At 43.2% G+C, this 26,127-nt stretch overlaps 1 long non-coding RNA gene across 7 annotated transcripts in view; it reads right to left on the bottom strand.

Annotated features, from left to right (window-relative positions):
* Positions 1-19,862: 19,862 nt before the first annotated feature.
* The window catches only part of LOC133261690 (uncharacterized), a 41,585-nt gene continuing 35,320 nt past the window's right edge, over positions 19,863-26,127 (bottom strand). The window contains exons 4-7 of one of the 7 annotated variants that reach the window (XR_009741082.1): positions 22,566-22,642; positions 21,579-21,708; positions 20,758-20,873; positions 19,863-20,494 (exon numbers count right to left, since the gene is read on the bottom strand). This is a non-coding gene — a long non-coding RNA (uncharacterized LOC133261690). Of the gene's footprint in view, positions 20,874-21,578; positions 21,775-22,565; positions 22,643-26,127 lie in introns of all 7 variants that reach the window. The other 6 variants (XR_009741080.1, XR_009741079.1, XR_009741083.1 and 3 more) reach the window with 6 other exon arrangements.

The raw sequence follows: 26,127 nt of genomic DNA, 5'->3' as shown, positions 1-26,127 counted from the left end.
TGGTGCTCAGCCTTCTTTATGGTCCAACTCTCACATCCATACATGACTACTGGAAAAACCATAGCTTTGACTACACAGACCTTTGTCGGAAAAATTATGGATCTGCTATTTAATATGCTGTGTAGGTTTTTCATAGTTTTTCTTCCAAGGAGCAAGCATCTTTCAGTTTAATGGCTCCAGTCACTGTCCACAGTGATTTTGGAACCCAAGAAAATAAAATCTGTCACTGTTTCCATTTTTTTCCCATATGTTTGCCATGAAGTGATGGGATCAGAATATTATTCAGCCAAAAAAAAGATTTGAATCAGTGCTAATGAGACATATGAACCTAGAGCCTATTATACAGAGTGAGTGAAAGTATTAGTCTCTCAGTAGTATCTGACTCTTTGCAACCCCATGGACTGTAGCCCACCAGGCTCCTCTGTCCATGAAATTCTCCAGGCAGAATATTGGAATGGGTTGCCATTTCCTTCTCTGGGGGATCTTTCCAACCCAGGTATCAAACCTGGGTCTCCTGCATTACAGCAGATTGTTTATCATCTGAGACACCACAGAGTGAAGTAAATCAGAAAGAGAAAAACAAATATCATATATTAATGCATATATATAGAAGCAACAGTTAGAACTGGACATGGAACAACAGACTGGTTCCAAATAGGAGAAGGAGTACGTCAAGGCTGTATATTGTCACCCTGCTTATTTAACTTATATGCAGAGTACATCATGAGAAACACTGGGCTGGAAGAAGCACAAGCTGGAATCAAGATTGCCAGGAGAAATATCAATAACCTCAGATATGCAGATGACACCACCCTTATGGCAGAAAGTGAAGAGGAACTCAAAAGCCTCTTGATGAAAGTGAAAGCGGAGAGTGAAAAAGTTGGCTTAAAGCTCAACATTCAGAAAACAAAGATCATGACATCTGGTCCCATCACTTCATGGGAAATAGATGGGGAAACAGTGGAAACAGTGGCAGATTTTATTTTGGGGGGATCCAAAATCACTGCAGATGGTGACTGCAGCCATGAAATTAAAAGACGCTTACTTCTTGGAAGGAAAGTTATGACCAACCTAGAGAGCATATTGAAAAGCAGAGACATTACTTTGCCAACAAAGGTCCGTCTAGTCAAGGCTATGGTTTTTCCTGTGGTCATGTATGGATGTGAGAGTTGGACTGTGAAGAAGGCTGAGCGCCGAAGAATTGATGCCTTTGAACTGTGGTGTTGGAGAAGACTCTTGAGAGTCTCTTGGACTGCAAGGAGATCCAACCAGTCCATTCTGAAGGAGATCAGCCCTGGGATTTCTTTGGAAGGAATGATGCTAAAGCTGAAACTCCAGTACTTTGGCCACCTCATGCAAAGATATGACTCATTGGAAAAGACTCTGATGCTGGGAGGGATTGGGGGCAGGAGGAGAAGGGGACAACAGAGGATGAGATGGCTGGATGGCATCACTTCACTGACTTGATGGACGTGAGTTTGAGTGAACTCCGGGAGTTGGTGATGGACAGGGAGGCCTGGCGTGCCGTGATTCATGGGGTCGCAGAGTCAGACACGACTGAGCAACTGAACTGAACTGAACTGAGAATGTCCCAGGGGGACCAACCTGGTGATGGCTGATTAGATGTTGCTGCTGCTGCTGCTAAGTCGCTTCGGTCGTGTCTGACGCTGTGTGACCCCATAGACGGCAGCCCACCAGGCTCCCCAGTCCCTGGGATTCTCCAGGCAAGAACACTGGAGTGGGTTTCCATTTCCTTCTCCAATGCATGAAAATGAAAAAATAAAGTGAAGTCACTCAGTCGTGTCCGACTCCTAGCGACCCCATGGACTGCAGCCCACCAGGCCCCTCCGTCCATGGGATTTTCCAGGCAAGAGTACTGGAGTGGGTTGCCATTGATCAGATGTTAGGAAGATGTTATTGTCACACACTGCAATTCTTGGACTTCAAAACGTGAGCAATAGCTCAGTACCCCATTAGCTAAAGTACTTGGTGACACTTAATATGGCAGTGGACAGCAGACTTTCAGTTCCTTTCAGTTTATAAGGAAGTGGTAACAAATTTCTGCAGTGGAAAGAATGCTGGGAGACCATGCATGGGGCTGTGGTCAGGCACTGCCTCCCAGGGTAGCTGACCCACTGCTGGGTGGGCAGTGGGGGTGCAGGACTGGAACTGTACCTGCCCTTGGACGCCTCCCCCACCCCCTACCCCCGTTGGACCAGGCAGGGGTGAGGCTGTTATTTTCACCCCACTTGAAAACAGACATCATGAAGTCTAACATGAAGTCTAACAGTACAGGGAAGCGACAATACCATGCCCGGAAGGGGACAGAAAGGTACAGATCTCAAGGTCAGCACAACCCCTGTCTTCTTGACACAGAAACTGTGAATGAACATCAGCAGGGCAGGACCAAAGTAGAAACATCTTCAGGGCAAAATTTGTTCTATAAATGGAGGTTGCTATCACATTCATTTTGCTTGCCTTGGCTTCACAAAATCAAGTGATTTAGAGTGCAAGAGAGCTGAAATCATGGCAGCCAGTCCCCTTCTCTCACAAGTGAAAAAAAAAAAGGTGTGTGGAGATCAACTTCCTAAGGCAAGAATAAGGTATTAGACTGATACCAGCTCTCTCACCTCTGAGCTCTTTAGCTATTAACCAGCATTCCATTGAGCCAACTTGAACCTGCCTTCCCACCCAGGCAGCTCTAAAGTGTCATATTTACAAAGAGTCTTTAATAACTTGAGCTGAATGGGAGATGTGAAATTATATGTGCAAAACAATCCCAGCTACTGTGTGTGTTTAACCACCATATGACTTTCAAGGAAAGCAAGAAACTGGATAAATGGAAAGGAAAGAGATATTGTAGATTGGAAGAGAAAGGAGAACCAAGATATTGATTCAGAAATGAGTTGGGTACACAGATAGCAATGGCAAAATGTCCGGAGAGTGTAGACATTTGGATGGAGTGAAACGGATGCCCTGGGAGTAAGGGCAGGCATAGGTGTCAGCCAGATGTGGGTTTATCCCAGCCAGCTCTGATAAACTAGGAGATACACAGGTCTACTGTGGATACACACTGCTGCTGCTGCTGCTGCTGCTAAGTCGCTTCGGTCGTGTCCAACTCTGTGCGACCCCATAGACAGCAGCCCACCTGGCTTCACCGTCCCTGGGATTCTCCAGGCAAGAACAGTGGAGTGGGTTGCCATTTCCTTCTCCAATGCATGAAAGATGGATACACACTACTAGATTCAAAATAGGTAAACAACAAGGTCCTACTGTAATGCACAGGGAACTGCACTCAATATCTTAAAATAACCCAAAATGGAAAAGAATCTGAAAAATAATATAGTAAAATATATATTTCTAATTGAATCTCTTTGTTGTATGGTGGATGAGTGGTTTAGTCGCTAAGTTGTGTCTGACTCTTGCAACCCCATGGATTGTACCCTGCCAGGCTCCTCTGTACATGGGATTTTTTTCAGGCAAGAATACTGGAGTGGGTTGCCATTTCCTTCTCCTTGTTGTATAGGACGTTGTAAACCATCTACATTTCAAATTTTTAAAAATTAAAAAAAAAAAAGAACTAGAGGACTAGAGTCTATTGAATTAGCTGTTTCCTTACTAATCGAAATGAAGACAATAGTATCTATCTGCAGAGATATTGTGACAATACTCATAAAGCACATGGCATGTGGCTCACCAAACACAATTGGTTAAGAGGTCCCAGTTGCTGTAGGCTGGAACTCTAGGTAGGGGTTCAATATAAGAATTCATATTCAGGAAGGAGAATGAATTCCTACAACACAGAAAATGTTTATTAAAAATCAGAAATGAGGTGAGTCTTTCCCCAGCACCTTGCAATCCCCTAGTTCCAGCCCTGTCACATACACAGGCACAAGCTCACAGTGAAGGACCTTCAAGGACACAATCGGAGCCAGGTAGCAGCAGACAGAAGCACAGAGTTGCCTATTACTCTACACCACTTCCCATCCTGAGTGATCTGGTGCAATCAGCGAGACCAAAGCCTCCATGGCAGACAGCAAGTAACCTTTTCTAGATGGTCAGCCTTTCATTAGTCAAATCAAATGATGAAGAGGCAGATGTTTTTTCTAAAGGAAGAAAAATTGTCAACTGAGAAATGACTGACTATAAACTTCACAATGAGGCTCAGTGTTTTGACACTAAAGCCCGGAATTGAAAGAATACCTGCATTTTGTTTCTAAAAATGGGATGCCATGAGAGTCCTACACCAAGAAGACGAAAATGTATCCAAGGAGGTCATGCTTGGAATCCTTTCAGAACACCCAGGAGTATGAAATGGCTCATCTGAAACTGAAGAACCAACCAATCTGGATGTCAAAGGTTTGGCTGATGAATGAATTGGGAAGAGAAAGAGTCCCCAGGAGGGAAGAGACATTCAAAGAGAATTATAGACTTTCAAAGCTGGAAGGGACTTCAGTCCTCAAAAGGTTGAGGCAACTGAGAAAACCCAAAAAAGCAAAGCACCTTGCCCAGAGGAACCCAACTAGAGAGGACAGTGTCTTAGCTTCGGTTCCCTGGAGAGCGAAGGCTTGGGTTCAGGCCATCTGTGCTGGGGGGAATCCAAGGAAACAAGGTCTGTGGAGACTGAGACAAGGAAGGATGAAAAGTCAGGCAAAGAAGGCATTGTCAAGGTCACTGCTATGGCCAACAGGAGTTCCTAGTCCAAAAGGACCCCTCAGCAGTATATACAGTGCCACTCAGGATTATCTGCCAGAATAATCCTTGGTCTGGTCACGTCCTTTTCTGGGTAGTAAAGGATTGTCCCTGAAAGTTTTAACTCCTTTGTACATCTGCACACACCCTGTGCATGACCGAAAGAGCCCTAGGGTAGAAGGCCAAGTCAAGCGGCATATCCTTAAGGCCAGATACCATCAGCAGAAAGAGAACCAAAGCCTGAACAGAACTGTCCACTCCAGTCATGACTGAACTCAGAGGTGAGGTCAAGAGAATGCAAACAAGCGGCATATCCTTAAGGCCAGATACCATCAGCAGAAAGAGAACCAAAGCCTGAACAGAACTGTCCACTCCAGTCATGACTGAACTCAGAGGTGAGGTCAAGAGAATGCAAAGCAAAACACAGAGTCATTTACCACAAACAGCAAGTTTTGAGCTGATCCCAATGCATACTATGTGGGTCACAGGTGTGTGACAATGACGTGATGCTTCTGAAAGACTTAAAAAGCCCATACTCCTATCATAACCATCTAACCAGATACTCAAGGTTCTAACCAGATAGTCAGGGTTTTTTTTTAATTGGAGTGTATTTGCTTTACAATGTTGTATTAGTTTCTGCTGTACAGCAAAATGAATCAGCTGTATGTATACATATATCCCCTTTTGTTACCACATAGCACTGAGTAGAGTTCCTTATGCTATACGGTAAGTTCTCAATAGTTATCTATTTTATACATAGTAGTGTATGTATGTTAATCCCAAGCTCCCAACTCATCCCACCTTCTGCCTCTCTCCTTTTGGTATCCATACATTTGTTCTCCATGTCTGTGTCTCTATTTCTGCTTTGTAAATAAGTTCATATGTACACTTTTTCTAGATTCCACATATATGTGTTAATTCATGATTTTTGCTTTTCTCTTTCTGACTTCTCTCTGTATGACAGTCTCTAGGTCCATCCACATCTCTGCAAATGGCACAATTCTGTTCTGCTTTGTGGCTGAGTTATAGTCTACTGTATTAACATATATGTACCACGTCATCTTTATCCATTACTCCATGGGTGGCAGATGCTCAAGGTTTTAACCAGAGACTCAAGATTCTAGCCAGAGATTCAAGGTTCTAACCAGAGACACATTTACATGTTGCCTTGGTCAAAACTGTAAAAATCTACCATGTGGTACCCAACTCTACCTTGAGCTCACAAGGTGATCTTGAATGCTGTTAAAAAGAAACTCTGAGCTCCTTGACGGCATACAAATACTGTGCCCTAACAGGATATTGAACTGGATCTTTCACCTCTAATGTACCCTTCAAGCCAGCTTTGATGTCAATGCCTAATAGAGCTCTGAAAGAAAATGGGTCAGTTCTAAAGGAGCATGTAAGCAGCAGACCTCAAAAGCCCAGGATCCATGGTACCCTTTTCTTGCTAGGCTGCTCTTACTTCTTTAAGGAAATATCATTGACAAATTAAACGTAAGACCAGTGAAGTGTCTGACAATGTCAAGAAAAAGTGACAGGAGATGCCAAAAGTCTGTCATATCCATTTTCCAGGGTGCATACTAACAGCCAAACAAGGCCTGCCATTCAATTTCATTGTTCTGGGAAAGCTGCCTGGTGCAATGCCATGCTTCACAAACTGAGTTGGGCAAGCTCCCAAGGAACACAGCTGCAGGCCAGGGGTCTGCAGGATACTCAATAAACATGCATTTCTTACAGGAGCATCTATTCTGCTTAAAGATATCAGCAGTTTTTACAGCTAAAAGGATATGTGATGAAGTAGAATGCCAAATAGATATTAATTTTTAAGAGAAAATGTAGAATTTTGAAGAATTTTCAGACTCCTATGGGCAATTTGGGCAGTAGCCCTGAGGCTCCCTAGGGGTGCGAATTCACTTTCCTCCACACATAGAATAATTCAAAAAAGGTTTCAAAAATACTGGTGAGGGAGAAAGCTCTCAGGATCTAGATAAAATTTTTTTCCTACAGAGTCATTTTGGATGAGTTATTTAACTTTTTCTAAGCCTGTTTCCTCATCTGTTAAATGTGGATAATAATGCCTATTTCTTGATGTGGTGAATACTACTCAGCTATAAAGAAATGAAATAATGCCATTTGCAGCATCATACTAAGTGAAGTGAAGTCAGACAGAGAAAGACAAATATCTTATTATACCACTTTTATGTATAATCTTTAAAAAATGATACAAATGATCTTATCTACAAAATAGACTCACAGACATAGAAAACAGACTTGTGGTTGCCAAAGGGGAAGATGAGGTGAGATGGTTTGGGAGTTTGGGGTTAGCAAATGTAAACTATTGAAGAAGGCATAAACAACAAGGGCCTATTGTATAGCACAGGGAACTCTATTCAGTATCTTGTGATAAACTATAATTTAACAAATATGAAAAAGAATGTACGTATACATATATATACATCATTTTGCTATATCGCAGAAATTAACACAATGTTGTAAATCAACCATTGTTCAACAAAACAGATTTTAAAATTAATAATATTTTCTCCCACTCTGAAGGCTGTCTTTTCACCTTGCTTATAGTTTCCTTTGCTTGTGCAGAAGCTTTTAATATTTAATTAGGTGGATTCATGTTGATGTGTGGCAGAACCAATACAATATTGTAAAGTAATTAGCCTCCAATTAAAATAAATAAATATAAAATTTAAAAATAATAATAATAGTGCCTACTTCTTAGGGTGGTTGGGAAAATTAAATGAGACAGTATGATAAAATGACTAGAATAGTTGATACATGATAAACACATGTCTATTTCCTCATTTTATAAGATGGAACCAAATGAAAATTCAACTAGACTCAAGAAGGGCTTAACTAGAAGAACAATGCCAGCTCTAAGCTAAGGGTCTGTGAGCCTGACTCCATTAGTGGCTCCAGCTTTTAACCCTCCCAGCCCCTCATTCCCACCCTTTGCTTTGTGACCTTGTGGTACCTTCCTGCCCCAGTTCAGTGCTTGGCCATATTACTGATGTCTTAGTCTGATGGACTGCTGTAACAGAATGATTATAAACAATAAAAATTCATTTCCCACAGTCCTTAAGGAGGGAAAGTCAAGAAACTGGCAGGTTCTGTGACAGCTGAGAGCCTACTTCCTGGTTCACAGACCACAGTCTTCTCCTTGTTTCCTCAGAGAGCAGACGGAGTGAGGGAGCTCTCTGGGGTCTCTTTCTAAAGATATAAATTAAATTCATGAGGACTTCACCCTCATTTAATCACCTCCCAAAGGGCCCACCTCTTAGGACCATTGCATTGGGCGTTATGTCTCAACAGATAAATTTGGGGAGACTCAAATATTCAGTCTATGGAATCTATCTTAAAATAGTGGGATGTAGGGGTACATGACACAAGCAGAGACCTTCAAGGTGTCTTCACTCTGAGCTTGGTCTGCTTTTCTGTCTCCCATCACTTGAGAAGGGCATGGTTGGGGTAGCCTGCTCAAAGAGAAGACACAGGGGAGTGGCGCCTGGCCACCTGAATGGTCACAGCCCCAAGGCGATTCTAGATAGGCCAACAGCCAGCCAGCCCCTAGGAATCTGGGTGAGCAAGTCAGGGTCACCTGGCCAGCCTGCAGTGGACCCCTGCTGCAAGAGCAAGCCCAACCAGTGAGCTAAATAACCATTTATTGTTGAGTGCCATTGAGCTGTTCTAGGTTTGTGCTACACCCAGGGGGTAATAGATAGCTGACCCAGTGCTGCAGGCTGAGTTGCTGTTTAGTTGCTAAGTTGTGTCCCACCCTTTTGTCACCACATGAACCTTCCAGGTTCTTCTGTCCATGGGATTTCTTAGGCAAGAATACTGGGTTGCCGTTTCCTTTTTCAGGGGATCTTCCCAACTTCAGGATCAAAACCACATCTCCTGCATTGCACATTGGTTCTTTACCACTGAACCACCAGGAAATCCCCAGGCTGAGTTGTGTCTACCTCAAGTTCATATGTTGAAGCCCTGACCCTCAGGATCTCAAAATGTGATGGTATTTGGAGAAAAGGCCTGTAGAAAGGTGATTAAGTTATAACAAGGTCTTCAGAGTGGGCCCTAATCTGCTATCACTGATGTCCCTCTAAGAAGAGGAAATATGGATACAAAAAGCCACCAAGGCTTCACATGCACAGAAGAAAGATGACATGGGGACACAGTGAGGAGCTGGCCACCTACAAACCAAGGAGAGAGGCCTGAAGCCAGTGCTTCCATGATGGTCTTCAGTTCAGTCAGTCAGATCAATCAGCCACTCAGTTGTGTCCGACTCTTTGTGACCCCGTGGACTGCAGCAGGCCAGGCCTCCCTGTCCATCACCAACTCCCAGAGTTTACTCAAACTCATGTCCATTGAGTCCGTGATGCCATCCAATCATCACATCCTCTGACGTCCCCGTCTGTTCCTGCCTTCCAACTTTCCCAGCATCAGGATCTTTTCAAATAAGTCAGTTCTTCACATCAGGTGACCAAAGTACTGGAGTTTCAGCTTCAGCATCAGTCCTTCCAATGAATATTCAGGACTCATTTCTTTTAGGATGGACTGGTTGGATCTCCTTGCACTCCAAGGGACTCTCAAGAGTCTTCTCCAATGCCATAGTTCAAAAGCATCAATTCTTCAGACAGCTTTCTTTATAGTCCAACTCTCACATCCATACATGACTACTGGAAAAACCATAGCTTTGGCTAGATGGACCTTAGTTGGCAAAGAAATATCTCTGCTTTTTAATATGCTGTCTAGGTTGGTCATAACTTTTCTTCCAAGAAGTAAGCATCTTTTAATTTCATGGCTGCAGTCACCATCTGCAGTGATTTTGGAGCCCCCAAAAATAAAGTCTGCCACTGTTTCCACTGTTTCCACTGTTTCCCCATCTATTTGCCATGAAGTGATGGGACCAGATGCCATTATCTTAGTTTTCTAAATGTTGAGTTTTAAGCCAACTTTTTCACTCTCCTCTTTCACTTTCACCAAGAAACTCTTTAGTTCTTCTTCACTTTCTGCCATAAGGATGGTGTCATCTGCAGAACTGAGGTTATAGATATTTATCCTGGCAATCTTGATTCCAGCTTGTGCTTCATCCAGCCCAGCGTTTCTCATGATGTACTCTGCATATGAGTTAAATAAGCAGGGTAACAATATACAGCCTTGAAGTACTCCTTTCCCTGTTTGGAATCAGTCTGTTGTTCCAATGTCCCATTTTAACTGTTGCTTCTTGACCTACATACAGATTTCTCAAGAGGCAGATCAGGGGGTCTGGTATTCCCATCTCTTTAAGAATTTTCCAGTTTGTTGTGATCCACACAGTCAAAGGCTTTGGTGTAGTCAATAAAGCAGAAATAGATGTTTTTCTGGAACTCTCTTGCTTTTTCAATGATCCAATGGATGTTGGCAATTTGATCTTTGGTTGGTCTGCCTTCTCTAAACCCAGCTTGAACATTTGGAAGTTCACGGTTCATGTACTGTCAAAGCCTGTCTTGGAGAATTTTTAGCATTACTTTACTAGCATGTGAGATGAGTGCAATTGTGCGGTAGTTTGAACATTCTTTGGCATTGCCTTTCTTTGGGATTGGAATGAAAACTGATCTTTTCTGTGGCCACTGCTGAGTTTTCCAAATTTGCTGGCATATTGAGGGCAGCACTTTCACAGCATCATCTTTTAGGATTTGAAATACCTCAACTGGAATTCCATCACCTCCACTAGCTTTATCCATAGTGATGCTTCCTAAGGCCCACTTGACTTTGCATTCCAGGATGTCTGGCTCTAGACTGGTGATTACACCATCATGGTTATCTGGGTCATGACGATCTTTTTTGTATAGTTCTTCTGTGTATTCTTGTCACCTCTTCTTAATATCTTCTGCTGCTGTTAGGTCCATACCATTTCTGTCCTTTATTGGGCCCATCTTTGCATGAAATGTTCCCATGGTATCTCAATCTCTAGTCTTTCCCACTCTATCGTTTTCCTCTATTTCTTTGCACTGACCACTGAGGAAGGCTTTCTTATGTCTCATTGCCATTCTTTGGATCTCTGCATTCAAATGGGTATATCTTTGTTTTCCTCTTTGCTTTTTGCTTCTCTTCTTTTCACAGCTATTTTTCTTTTTTGCATTTTTTTTCTTGGGGATGGTCTTGATCTCTGCCTCCTGTACAATGTTACAAACCTCCATCCATAGTTTCTCAGGTACTCTATCAGATCTAATCCCTTAAATCTATTTGTCACTTCCCTTGTATAATCTTAAGGGATTTGATTTAGATCATACCTAAATGGTCTAGTGGTTTCCCCTACTTACTTCAATTTAAGTCTGAATTTGATGGTCCTCAGAGAAAACCAAATGGCAGCATTTTGATGTTGGATTTCTAGTCTTCAGAACAGTAAGAAAAGTGATTTTTGTTTAAGCCTGTGTTATTCTTTTGTAGCAGACCATGATGACTAATACAACCAGATTGCTGAGACTTAGCTAGACAAGAGCCAGTCACTTTACCTGTGTCACAGCTCTGTGTGATGGATTTTGGAACCCTGTGTCCAGGTGAGACATCTCAGTCTGGGAGGTAGATAAGGATACAGCTAGAAAGGCAGGCCCTGGGCGTTCAGAGGGGACTCTGGGCTGGTCTTTCCCAGTGTGCATAACCATGAGGTGAGGAGAGGTGGACAGTTCTACCAACATTTTTGCCCTTGTCCCTTATCAAATGAAATTCTCATCATGTGTTTAAGAAACATAATTTTCATGTCAAGTGTGAGCACATATCAAAATTTTACAAAACTGATCATTGGAGAATCCAGCAGAAGGGCACCCCAAAGAGCTTTGTGGATGTAAGTTATATCTAGTAATATTTGATGCAATAAAAATTAAAATTAAGGGTTTTTAAAATAATAATAATAAGCCCATTATGTGTTCATGCTCATTTGCTAAGTCATGTCTGCCTCTTTGTGACCCCATGGACTGTAGCCCACCAGGTTTCTCTCTCCATGGGATTTTTCAGGCAAGACTACTGGAGCGGGTGCCATTTCCTCCTCCGGGGATCGTCCTGACCCAGGAATTGAACCCATGTCTCCCGTGTCTCCTGAATTGGCAGGGAGATTCTTTACCACTGAACTACCTGGGAAACCAATAAACCCACTATCAGATCAGATCAGGCGCTCAGTCGTGTCCAACTCCTTGCGACCCCATGAATCGCAGCACGCCAGGCCTCCCTGTCCATCATCAACTCCCGGAGTTCACTGAGACTCACGTCCATCGAGTCAGTGATGCCATCCAGCCATCTCATCCTCTGTCATTCCCTTCTCCTCCTGCCCCCAACCCCTCCCAGCATCAGGGTGTTTTCCAATGAGTCAACTCTTCTCGTGAGGTGGCCAAAGTACTGGAGTTTCAGCTTTAGCATCATTCCTTCCAAAGAAATCCCAGGGCTGATCTCCTTCAGAATGGACTGGTTGGATCTCCTTGCAGTCCAAGGGACTCTCAAGAGTCTTCTCCAACACCACAGTTCAAAAGCATCAATTCTTCGGCGCTCAGCCTTCTTCACAGTCCAACTTTCACATCCATACATGACCACAGGAAAAACCATAGCCTTGACTAAACGAACCTTTGTTGGCAAAGTAATGTCTCTGCTTTTGAATATGCTATCTAGGTTGGTCATAACTTTCCTGCCAAGGAGTAAGCGTCTTTTAATTTCATGGCTGCAGTCACCATCTGTAGTGATTTTGGAGCCCAGAAAAAGAAAGTCTGACACTGTTTCCACCTGTTTCCCCATCTATTTCCCATGAAGTGATGGGACCAGATGCTGTGACCTTAGTGTTCTGAATGTTGAGCTTTAAGCCAACTTTTTCACTCTCCTCTTTCACTTTCATCAAGAGGCTTTTGAGTTCCTCTTCACTTTCTGCCATAAGGGTGGTGTCATCTGCATATCTGAGGTTATTGATATTTCTCCCGGCAATCTTGAAACCCACTATAGATTAATGTAAATTTTAAATAACATACTTTTGTAAAAAATAACTATATTTTCCAACAAAAAATATTTTTTAGTGAGAAAAGTGGGTATGTTTTACATCTTGGTAAATTTTGTTTGAAGTCTGCCTTAATAGAACACAGCTGGATTCCCATATCTGCTTCTACATTCAATCTGTTACAGTGTGTTATTTTGGTTGAGTAGTCAAAGGAAATCCAACCTCACTCAGATATGCTGTCAGAACAGGGAGGAGGAGTATTTTAATAACCCTTCTAGATCATTCTGGATCATTTTCTTTGACACTTTATTAAAACTAAACAAATGGTCGTTTCTCCTTGCATGTGGCAATGAACAATATGAGTCACTTTTGTTCTGAAATAACATTGAAAACTTTTTATATTGTTATATTAAGGTCCTTTGGTCTGCCTTATATTTTCAATTGGTATTTTACCCATGCATGAGAAATCATGATTGGTCATTTAGAAAATGTTAATTCAGTGAATTCTACAGATCTTCCAAATGCTGGCACACTTCATTATGCTATAACAAAAAATTCATTAATATCACCACCGATTTTGTCAGTGAAACAATTTTTTTTACTGTGAGTATATGTCAAGATGTATGCAATGACTAGGGCTATGAATTGTGTTAGTATACAAGCAGCTTCACCCACTGTTGGTTTTGTCCCAGTTGCAAATGTCAATCCAGTGGAAAATGCAAATACTATCTTCATGTCATCACAAAAATAGTTTTGAGCTCACAGACACCCTCCATGGGTTTCAGGATCCCCAGAGATTCCCTAGCCCACACTTTGGGAAGCGCTTCTCTCCAGCATGATGTTGAAAAGATAAGCTGTCATCTTTTTGACAGATCTCCAAGTTTTAGCTCAAATTTCTTAATACCTCTGACTTTCACAAAAATAAACAGAGATCATTCAACCAGAGTTGGTGTTACTGACCAGGGTCCTTGGCTTCCATAATCAATGGAAACTGATCAGAGGTCAGAGAAGAAACTCAGGCCAGGCTTTACTGGGGTCCCTGCTACAGCAGGGTAGGAGGCAGTGAGAACAAGTGGCAGGTTCCCTCGCTCAGTCGCTCCCCAAGGGGAGGCGAGCTGGTTCCCTATATGGAGTAAGGGTAAGGTTATGCTCAGGGGTTGGGCTGGAGAGATGGCTTAGATGGTCTGCTCACCCCTTAGGTGGCGATGTGTGCAGGGGGCATGCCCAGTACTCTGCTTTTCCTCCCAAACCCCTGCTTTTACTCCTGGCTCCTCAGAAGTGGCCATTGGTCTTTTTAGTCTTCTTTGTCGATAATTACTTACTGTCCATCATTTGCTACAACTGCACATGCAAGAAGGTGTTTTTAGTCCCTTATAATTTGTTTGTATTTTGCTGCTGTATGTTTGTCCAGGTGCAAGCACTGCAGCAAAGGGTCCCAGGCCCCAGGTCCCAGCCTGTGTCACTGGAAGCAAGGGGGGGATAGAAAGATAAATAATGCTGGTGACAGTGGGAGGGTTGCCATGGCTGTTATTCCCCGAAGTACAAAATGTGTAAGCAGGACCATTGTGAGGAAGGGACATCATCTCCCAATTTGGCCCTGCAGGCTAGAGCGTGTCACCAAAAGCAGGCTTTAAATCAGGGGAATCTCCCTGAAAGCAGAGCTGACTACCCAAAAGCAAGTGAATGTGGGCTCACAAGTTTGTAACTGCAACCCAACACTCATTTGCCATTAATCAACAAAGTTAATTAGCAGATAATCACTGCCCCTTAGGGTGTGTGCTACTCAATTCTCTCAGCAGATAATTTCAAAACAAAACAAACAACCCAACTCTTTAGAAATTAGTGCAGATGTAGTCTTTTGTCTCCACCCTGTAAATAGCACACTGATGTTTTTTTCCTTCAGGATGTCCCAGCCCCTGTCAGTTCCTGGTGCCCTGTTGCCTAGATGGAGTGCATGAAGTAGGTGGGGTGAAGCAGGGCAGTGTGCCTCAGTCGGCCAATCACTCACCAAGGTTTCCTGCGCCAGGAGATCCAGTGAACAAAACGTCTAGTCAAGGCTATGGTTTTTCCAGTGGTTATGTATGGATGTGAGAGTTGGACTGTGAAGAAAGCTGAGCGCCAAAGAATTGATGATTTTGAACTGTGGTGTTGGAGAAGACTCTTGAGAGTCCCTTGGACTGCAAGGAGATCCAACCAGTCCATTCTGAAGGAGATCAGCCCCGGGATTTCTTTGGAAGGAATGATGCTAAAGCTGAAACTCCAGTACTTTTGCCACCTCATGCGAAGAGTTGACTCATTGGAAAAGACCCTGATGCTGGGAGGGATTGGGGGCAGGAGGAGAAGGGAACAACAGAGGATGAGATGGCTGGATGGCATCACTGACTCGATGGACGTGAGTCTCAGTGAACTTTGGGAGTTGGTGATGGACAGGGAGGCCTGGCGTGCTGCGATTCATGGGGTCGCAAAGAGTCAGACACGACTGAGTGACTGAACTGAGCTGAACTGATAGACACCAGGTTGCGGGAGGGTTGGGGGCGGAGTACAGGGTTTATTGCCGGTGCAAAGTGAGAACAGGCAGCTCAAGCTCAAAAGACCCAGACTCCCCAGTTTTTAAAGATAGCGTGAGGGAGGGGGCTGCAGGGTATATGATCAGCTTGTGAACAATTTTCAGATGTGCGGGCATCAAGGTAAATTTTCAAGCATCATCAACGTTTTGGTTTCAACCAGTCTAGGATCTATATGCTTGTGGTAGCAGTTTCCATCTGGCGGGGGTCTGCTATCTGTAGAAACTACTTAGGAACATGTATCATGTCTTTATCTGTATTTTCAAGGGACTGTGAGTTTGGTGGCTGTGCCATGTGGCTGGTTTATAGTCTGAACTGTTCCCAGTTTCCCAGCCCAGTAGCTATTCTTTTTTCCTACGTTTTCACATTCCTAAAAATTAACTCTTGTTTTTTTTTTTAATTTTTAATTGGAGGATAATCACTTTACTATATTGTGATGGTTTCTGCCATACATCAACATGAATCAGCCTTAGGTATACATATGTCCCCTCCCCGTTGAACCTCCCTCCCACCTCCCTCCCCACCCCACCTCTCTAGGTTGTCACAGAGCACCAGCTGCCAGGAATAAGGTAGAGCAAAAGATAAAGCCTAACCATTAACTCCTGAGCCAGCTTTTGAGACTCCAGGGAGGCCTGGGAGATTAAAACCTTTTACTTCAAAGGACAGAGACATGGACTTGTCCAGTAAGTCCCCTACATACAAACTTTTCAAGTTGTAAACTTTCAAAGATGGAAACATGCATTCACATGCCTGATCACATTAAGTTAGCTCACGTTTGGCATACGTTGTCACACACGTGCATTCTCTACAAGTAGCTGTCCTTTTGTGTACTTTACTCTACAGGACTCTATAGAGCATAGTAGTACAATTCTTTATTTCAAGCTCAGGATGTCTGAAAGCAAGGATAAAAACATCAGCGATGTACCTGGTACTGCTAAGAAGCACCAGCTTGTGTAATGGACTTCTGTACTTTTCAAGATTCTGTACTGTAAGATACATTTTTTTTATTTGTTTTTTTATGTATTATTTGTGTGAAAAGTATTATAAACCTATTATGGTACAGTACTATATATATAATTGGTTGTATCAGTTGGGTACCTAGGCTAATTTTGTTGAAGAAAGCTTAAGGTGTTTTCAGTCATGCCCGACTCTTCGCAACCCCATGAACTATAGACCCGCCAGGCTCCTCTATGCATGGAATATCCCAGGCAAGAATACTGGAGTGGGTTGCCATTTTCTTCTCCAGGGGAGTCTTCCCAACCCAGGAATCGAACTCGAGTCTCCTGCCTTTCCTGCACTGGCCACTGCGCCACAGTTGGACTTATGAACACGCCCTCAGAATGGAACTTGTTCGTGTGTAGGGGACTTACTGCATATGATTTCAGGAGCACTGTTTTCCTCTACTTTCTACTAAGAAAAGGAGGCTCTCTAAGCTTAGATAAGCTCCCAAGGACTGCAACAAGAGACCTATTGAAAGGCCACTATCTCCTCTAGAAGGTCCTGCTGACCCCCAAAAGGGGTGACCACTCCCTCCTTGGCCCTTCCTTACCACTTCTAGCCCACCAGGCTCCTGTTTCTTTCTGTGTCTTCTCTCTATCAGCAGGGAGATTGGTAGAAACTGTGTTTCACATGGCACCATGTACTCAGTAAGTAATCAGGGAAGGAATTCTGATGCCTAGGTCTCTGCTTTTTACCCCTGGGGAGACAGAATCTGGAATTTGACATTTTTTTCTTTCTTCACTTTAGGGTCAACTTACAGTGGTTACCTCCACTTGAAAATACAGATGTTGGCACATTGAGGTGGTAGGGGGGACAGGAATGCCAAAGACAAGTATGTATACTTGTATTTATTTACACCATGTGCACACCCTGCCGTGGACACTGAGTGACACAAAGGAAATCCAAAGTCCCACTTGTTTTTCTTTTTTTTTTTAATATGACAGTTTGTTTGTTTTTGTTTATTCATTTTGGCTCAACCACACGACATGCAGGATCTTAGTTCCCAGACCAGGAATGGAAACCCTGCCCACTGCAGTGGAAGCACAGAGTCCTAACAACTGGACACCCGGGGATGTCCCAAGTCCCGCTTGTTTTCTAAAGAGGAGCCCTCGGGCCAAATTTAATCACATGCTGGGAATGAAGATTAGGGTTAGGAGCACAGATGTATTTAAATAAAAGACGGAAGGAAGGCGGCTTCCCTGGGTGGTTTAGTGGTTAGGACTCTGAGCTTCCACTGCAGGAGGCAGGGCTTCCATCCCTGGTCCAGGAGCTAAGATTCCGCATGCCATCACACATCATGAAGTGTGGCCACACACACAAAAAAAAAGACAGAAAGAAGGAGTTCAAGATTTTACAATAAGGGAAACAAAACTTTTCATTATCAATAAAATACACTTAAATACCAAACACCCCTGTGTTCCATCCCTGTGGTGGTGAATTTCCCAACTGGAAGGGGCCCTCTGACTGCCAGGGTGATGTCTACAGAAGTCCAGGGACTCTGGAAGAATTTAAAGTGATCAGTGAAACAGTGAGATCCAAAAGATTAAACAGAAGCTAACAAACCAAAAGAAGGAGGAAAGAGAGCAGTGGGTGCTGAAGGGACACTGACTCCAGTAGCAGAGAGGACAGGGAGCCGGGATCTCTGATCTAGTCCACCCACTGCAGCAGTGTCCCCAGCAGCCTGGCAGCCACAGCCCTGCTGACCTGCCCAGCATCCCACATACCACCACGAGGATGCCTCACTCTCTGCCCAAGCCCTCAGCACCTCCACCTTATACTTAGGACAGAATCTCTACATGAGCCCTGCTGCCTCATCTCACATCCTTCCAGCATCATATGAGGTCACCGCCCTCCATGTACATTCTCCAGTCACATTGGCCAAACCATTTAACCTCAGGGCCCTTGCACATGCTGCTCCACACGCCTAGAAGGCTCCTTACCCCACCCCACCCCTGCCACCGCTTCCTCTGGCTCTCTCCTGTTCATTCTGAAGCTCTTGTATAAAGTGTCCCTTCCTCAGCAGTCTTATCTGATACCTAAATATGATGCCTTTGTTCTAGCATTATTGCTCACCACACTCTAAAGCTTACATCCTCATATATGAAAATACACTTACTTTTGTGCCTCTCACTGGCTTCAGTGGAGGAATGCACTAGACATCCTGAGGACTAAAACAGAGTCAGTGGCAAAGTAAGGGAACCTTAAATGGGTTGCCCAGACCTGCTCAAGCCAGCCATAGAGTACAGTGGTGTAGAGAAGCAGGAAGAGGATGTGACCAGGGAGTGCCGCCAGACGATGAAAAGACCAAACAGACTCCACAGACAGAGGGAACCGCAGCTCTTGATAAGGCCTGGATGCGCTTGGGTGCAGCCAGTACATGGCCAGGGGTCCAAGGGAATGAGGCAACATGCTCATATGCCCATGCTCACTACTGCCCATATCCTCCATCCATTTTCACCTGAGGATTATTTATTACCCTTATAGTTGTCCTCTCTTCCTTCCCAATTTCCTTGTGCTATTTCCAGCTTTCTTCCACTGTGTCAAGTAATCACTTCTTGTCCCCAAGGAAGACTTCCCCACCATGGGCTGACTTTCTGAAGAAATATCATGAGACATTCACAGGGCTCTCTTTATGTTTAATTAAAATAGAGTTGATTTACAATGTTGTGCTAGTGTCAGGTACACAAAACGATTCATATGTGTGTGTGTGTGTGTGTGTATTATTCTCTTCCATTATGGTTTATCACACAGGGTATTGACTAAAGATCCCTGTGCTGTACAGTAAGACCTCATTGTTTATTCATCCTATATATAGTAGCTTGCACCTGCTAATCCCAAATTCCCAATCCTTCCCTCTCCCACTCCCCATCCCTCTTGGCAATCACAAATCTGTTCTTTATGTCTGTGAGTCTATTTCTGTTTCGTAGATAAGTTCATTTGTGTCCTCTTTTAGACTCCACATATAATTTATATCACACGATATTTGTCTTTCTCTTTCTGACTTATTTTGCTTTGTATGATAATGTCTAGGTCCATCCATGTGGCTGTAAATGGCATTATTTCATTCTTCTCTATGGCTGAGTGATAGGGCTCTCTCTTTAATATCTTAAATGAACCCTGTAGCTTTTAATTACCCAGTATGGACACTAGTTTATTCCTGAAGTCTACTCTTATCTCCCCAGCTGTGCTGTGAGTCCCGTAAAGGAGAAAACACTTGCCCGTTGTTGGAAGACCCTTCAGCGTGATATGACAGAGACGGACATGCATGTAAACCATGACCCAGCAATTCCTGCCCGAGTTTCACCCTAGAGCAAGGTTTGCTAATGTGCATCAGGAAACTGTGAGAGTGTTCACAGCAAAAACCTTAGAAGTGACCTAATTGGCCCTCTTCAATAGAATGAATAAATCAATGTCTGCATATTTATTCAACAGAATACAATATAGCAATAAAAACCAGCACAGGCATATACAAACATAGATGGACCAAAGCATCAGTTGAATGAAAGAAGCCCATGGAAAACTATGGGATTCAGTCAACAAGAGTAAAAAGCAGGTAAAACTAAATAGTGTATTATTGAAGAGTGTATACAAATGTGGTAAAAAAAAAAAATAAAGAAAAACAAAGATGTAATCAACAAAAAATCAGGATGGATATTTATTCTATTATGAGTTCTTAAATGCACAATTTAAAAAGGAAAACAAGCAGACTAACTCAACAGCACTCAGCACAGTGGTGACATAGAATTATGTTTTGTTTCTCATAAGAATAAAAGTCTTTGAAAATAAAGGGTGAAAATGGTGGGAGGAAAGAACCAAAAATGTGGAGAGGATAAATCTGTATGTCACAGGTTAGAAAACTATAAACTATGAGTAAAGCATTAAAAAAAGGGAAAAGTTGCTCACCACCATTATTTTCTATTCATCAACTTATCTTGTTCTTGAAACTTTATTGATCGTAGAATGCCTGTAAAAGCTCGATCTTGTCGATAGTAAGTATTTGGGCAATTAGTCTTCCTGAATGTCTTGTCTCTTTAAGAATCTCTCCTTCCTACATCCATAAATGGTTTATGGATGCCAGGAAAGGTTAGGGTCCTGGTGCTCCAGGAAAGGACATGCTTCCTCCATGGGACCATCTAGGAAGCTGGGTGTCCATGGTCCTTTCTCTTGACTCAGCACTCTCACTGGAGCTGCCATTCCTTGGAGAACTCGAGGCCAGCTTCACTCCCATGAGATCCCTACCTTCTAGGGACAGCTTGACCAAGACCCTGAGAACCTGAGAGTCACATCTCACACCCATCTGCAAGCATTTTTTCTTTGCCTTCTGGTGGCAGGTGAGAAGTGGCAACCCCCAGGTTTTTTTGTTTGTTTGTTTGTTTGTTTGTTTGAGAGGTGCATGGTCTTTGCAGGCTCTGCCTAAAGAATCAGGACAAACCACCCACTCTAGGACTCACCCAAACCTCTCTGGAAACCTCTGTTCATCTGCCTCCTCCCCACAAGAGTATGGGCACATAAAGGATGCTTGATCCACATGCTCACCTTCACTTAGCTCAGCCCCTCATGTGAGAACATTCTTTGCTGCTCCAACACTGTCTCCAGGGTCAACATTTCAACTTTGGATTCTTGGTATTTGCATTAGTCAGGATTAGGTTTGCCTGCAATTGATAAAAGATCCAAATACTGAGATTTTTTTCCACTCACATGAAGGTTAGTATATCCATTTTCTACTGCCACATAACCATTTACCACAAATGCAGCAGCTTTAAATGACAAGAAGTTACTACCTCACAGTGTCAATGCATCAGAAATCCAGGCACAGTGTGGCTCAGCTGTGTCCTCTACTTAGAGCCTCTTAAAGCTAAAACACAGGTGTTGACAGTGCTGAGCTCTTCCCTGGATACTCTGGGAAATAACCCACTTCTAAGTTCATCCAGGTTGTTACTGGAACTCGGTTCACTGCAGCTATATGACTGAAGTCCTGTTTCCTTGACAGGTGGACCCCTTCATCTTCAAGCCAACAACCACAAATCAAATCTTCTCCTGCTTTGAATCTCTGATTTCCCCTTTTCCATGACAGCTGGAGATAGATTTCTCTTTAGCAGGACCCACACAACTTAGATTTGGTCCACCTGATTAGTTAAGGATACTCTTCACCTTAAGGTCAACTGATTAGTAACCTTAACTACATTTGCCAAGTCCATTTTGCCATGTAATGTAACATACTCATAGGATAACACCAGAGGGAAGGTCATGGGTCCAAAGTTCTGCCTTCCATGCTGATGAGGCAGTTCTGCCCTGGTCCTTAGGATCAGATTCCTTCCTGCACCACTCACCACCCCTGGAAACCGGTCCTCACCCACCATGGTCCAGGAGGCAGCATGGGGTTCACTCTGACCAGATTTTTAACGAAGTTTCCCAACAGCTGCCATGTGACACTTCTACCTGCATCCCACTGGTCCAGCTTTGTGGTTTTGTGACATCCTTTCACAGCTGCAAGGGAGGATGGGTAAAGTAAATTTATTCTGGGTGGTACTGTGCCAGGCAAGAATCCTATCACTATGAAAAGAAAAAAAAAAAAAAGCAATCGGGGACCATATGTAAAAACACAATTCAGGAAAACCCAATCAAATCCTTTTTTCCTCTTTTGCAAGCTTGGCTCTCAAGATTTTACAGTCTTCGACACTCAAGCTGAAAACTGGCATTTCTGTTCCAGGCAACAACCACTTCCCCCTTTCCTGGGCAATCAGTCTCAGCCTCCAAGTCTAGACTTATTGGCAATAAGGCTAAGGGAGAGGAGGTAGATTTGGAGAAAACCTAATTCCCACACTGCATCTGAATGCAAAAGATACGGGAGGGACAGTCAGCTCCAGATGTACCATCTACCACTGCCTCGCAGGGTCTGACTCGCAGCTTTACTGATGCCTGTACAAGAGGAAAAGAACGATTGCACGGCCATCTTTCATTCCAATAGTGAATCTCAACCTTTGCAAATACAATTCCAGTAGTCATGCCTTAAACAAGCCATATTTTTTCTTTTACAAGAAAGGAAAAATGACCTCCAATAGTGTTGTGCAATTATAGCCCCTCAAAGCATGCAGAAAAGTCACAGAAATGGAACCTACAATGAATTATTTTCCAGACTCAGTCATGCTTAAGAAATACAGCAATCAGAGCCCAGCATGAGTGGCCAGTTGCCTCCATGGCAGCTCTGCATAACTTTAAGAACCCTGGAGGCAGCTCATTACAGTCAGGGTGGGGAGGAAATTCATGCCCTGGCTTTTGGCGCCCACAGAACCCTCACTGGGATGCTCCCAGAGGAAATGGAGATTTCATAAGCAGATTCATACCTCAAGCAGTTCGTTTTTTTCCTGATGCCTATTTTTTAGAAAATGTAGTAAGTTGGCAGTTTCCAACCTAGAGAGGCCTAGAAGAAAAAAAACAGAAATTTTTAATTCTGATGAATCTGAACATACAAATTGGCTCAGTCACTTTCCAACTGTGAGAGCTTAGCAAACCAATTTAAACTCTGAGTTTTGGAGTCTTCATTTCCGGGATTAGGATATTAACATACATCCTCCATTCCCAGAGTCCCACTTTAGGGCTCTGAGTTAATAAATATGAAATTCCAGGAACATTAGCAGATCCCAGGGCGATAAGGAGTTATTGTTGTCATTGTTCACGTGTTGAATCGGGATCACATCATTATTAAGAGCTGGGATGGCCGGGCTCAGCTGCAGAGACGTTTAATTAGACAATCCAAGCTACTGATCCTAAGATTCACTGGGTATTGACAGAGGTCGGAGACATCGATATTGAGTTGGAGGATGGGGTGGTTCTCATTTGATGTTCTGTCCGGGAGACAGGAACAGCCAAGGTAACTCGACATGAAAAAGATGTCAATCTTATTTGTTATGCTCAGGAGATGCTAACATATCAGGACTCTACCTGCTCTGCCTCTGATGAAAATGGGCAAATAACAGATGGCCTTTGATACCACAGTGCCATTCCTTATCACAGCAATGTCCTTGTCAAAAGAGCTCTACCCACCAGCCCCCTTGGTATGGTCAGGATAACCCAGACAGAGGATGATCTTCTTAGAAGTGTTAGAAGAACACAAGACAATATCTGGAGAAATTCTTACTCCAACCACAGACCATGGTATTATACCCTCTCCAACTTGGATAAAGACCCATCAGCCCATCTCACAAGTCCCCAAGTCTATTTAGGGACCACAATTGAAAAACCACTGCTGGGACTGCCCTGATGGTCCAGTAGTTAAGACTCCACACTTCCACTTCAGGGGGCATGGGTTCCATCCCTGGTCTGGCAACTAAAATCCCACATGCAGCATGCATCATGACCAAGAGGAAAAAAAAGAAAACCCACTGATCTAGGGCAAGGGTCAGCAAACTACAGCCTGCCAGTGGGTTGAACCCCACCTGCCACCTGTGTTTATTCAGCCCAAGAACTATGAATGGTTTTACATTTTTTAGCAGTTGGGAGAGGGTGAGGGGAAGAATTTTACAGCCCTTAAACACAGTATGAAATTCTCCATTCAATGTCCATAGATACAGGTTTATTGAAACAGAGATAGCCTTACATGCTGTCTATGGCTGCTTTTGTATTACAATGGCAAAGCCGAGTCGTTGCATCAGAACCTATCTAGTTCACAAATGTTCATCGTGTTTTCCTTTACAGGAAAACCTTACTCTAGGGTGAGCCAACCACCTCACAGCACACCTGAAGGGGAAGCATTCACCTGGTTTCGTGTCCTTTGTCCAATGCTCTGGATTCATCTGAAGATGGGCACTATCCAAAGAATCATTTCTTTAACACTTAAATATTAATAAAAGAAAAATTACCTTTCATCTTTCCCTTTCTGCTTGTATTCAAACAACAGCAATGACAGGGCAGAGGCCCGCTAAAAAATCTGACCATTATACAAAATTAATGTCACAGGAGCTCAAAGCCAATGTATTTATTAAAGTAACCCACCTAAGCAGATAGCAGCAAATAGAAAGCAGGAGGGGCCGGGAATCTAGGAACCTGTGATTCCCAGTTAGTATTTCATTTGCATTTGCATTTAAATGATAGCACATCTTGTGGCAAATTATTGCAGACTTTTTCTAGCAGGAAAAGGAGAAGAAAAATGCACTCACTGAAGGAAAGCTCTGCAAGAGGCAAAAAGTGATAAAGTTCCCCAAGCCTATTTACAAATGCAGTCAATGAAACAGAATTTTAATGAATTGTGCCACGTAATCTGGAGGGTAATGAGCTGCAAAAGCCTTTGTCAATTGCAGTGACTGGGAACTAAGTCTTTCAGTTTCAAGATCAATAAGAGAGTTCTCAGCTCTGCACTCCCCCAAAGTGGAACTCTCGGGAAAAAGGAAGTTGTCATAGGCATGCCATGTCTGCAGATCACAGCAGCAAGGCTGCCATCTGTTTCATACAAACCCCCACCCACCCCTTTTATTTAAATCCTGACTTCAGACCAAGAGTGAGCAAAAGACAGTTGGGAAATCAAACAACACTCTGCCTATGAGATGCCTGCCCATACAAAGTGACAACAAAAGGTTGGAGTGACTCTAATAGTAGCTCCAAATATTTCAGAAGCTGTATTGAGTTCAACTGCTGGTGTGGACCTTTGTGGGGAAGTAAAGCCCTTGACATTTGGAGTTCCTGATTTACAAAGATAAGGGGGGTGGATGGGCTGTTTGGAGATTAAGCACTGACCTAAGGCTTCCTGCTAATTCTGCCTTCCATCATTCTTCTTTCATCTGCTGTCCTCGTTACTGTGACTCCAAACAGTCACAGTCTTCTTCAGAGACCTAGAAGTTGCAAGTTATTGTATTATTCATCTTCTTCACCTCCATTGTTGCTATGGAGATGTGGTTGTTGTTATGGTCCTAATGCCACAGAACAAGAGAAATCCAGGTGGAAAAGACTTCCTCATTCAGCAATAGGTCATCAACATTTATTGAGTACCTACTATGTGGAAATATTTAGTAAGAAATCTTGGAAAGGTGGAGACAAATGAAACATCAAACCACACCCTTAACTTGCTCTTAGACTAGTGGAGGAGACAGATTCTTACATTCCTTGAATCAATTAATATACAATTTGGTTATACATTTTGTGTTTAACAGAGGTGCTAAAAAGATTATATTTCATGTTAGGGGCCCAGTGAATGTATAAGAAACTTGCCTGAGGGACTACCCCAGTGGTCCAGTGGCTAAGAATCCGCACTCTCAATGCAGGGGGCCTGGATTCAATCCCTGGTTAGGGAACTAGATCTCACATGCCCAACTTAAAGTTCACATGCCACAAGGTGCAGCCAAATAAATAAGTATGAAAGAAAGAAAGAAACTAGCCTGATATCTTGACACACACATCAAACTAAGGGAAAATACTCCTACCATGCCATTTCCCCACTACACACATACCCATTCTTGGAGTTTACTTACAGACAACATTTGCACTTCTATTTTCTTCCATTAAGGTTCTCTCTCTGGCATCAAGGTAGAGGACCATTAAGAAAAGCCATGGGGAAGCAATTTTAGAGGGCGGGCAGGGTGCAGTAAGCGAACCTGATAAAATGGAAAACTTGAAGTGATCCTGCATGCTGCACTGAGGAAATTGCCACGGGCAATCCCATTCTGTCAACAGAATGTTCCACTTGACTGAAATCAAGACACAGGTGAAATGTCTTAAAATGTGGTCTTTCGGAAAGGTGGAGCATGAGGTGCTCTGAGGGAATTGGGCAGCCCCGGATCACCCAGCATCCATTCTTATACTAGTAAACTTTTACTGGACTATGAAGAGATAAAAAGATGTAGTCCTCTTTCTCAAGGAGTTTATGATCTAGCCAAAGAATCACACTTGTGAAGAGATGTTCATAATCAATGGAGG

The sequence above is a fragment of the Bos javanicus genome, chromosome 2 (assembly GCF_032452875.1).
Source record: "Bos javanicus breed banteng chromosome 2, ARS-OSU_banteng_1.0, whole genome shotgun sequence".
In the NCBI taxonomy this organism is placed as follows: domain Eukaryota; kingdom Metazoa; phylum Chordata; class Mammalia; order Artiodactyla; family Bovidae; genus Bos; species Bos javanicus.
This window is presented reverse-complemented; position numbering and strand designations above follow the sequence as displayed.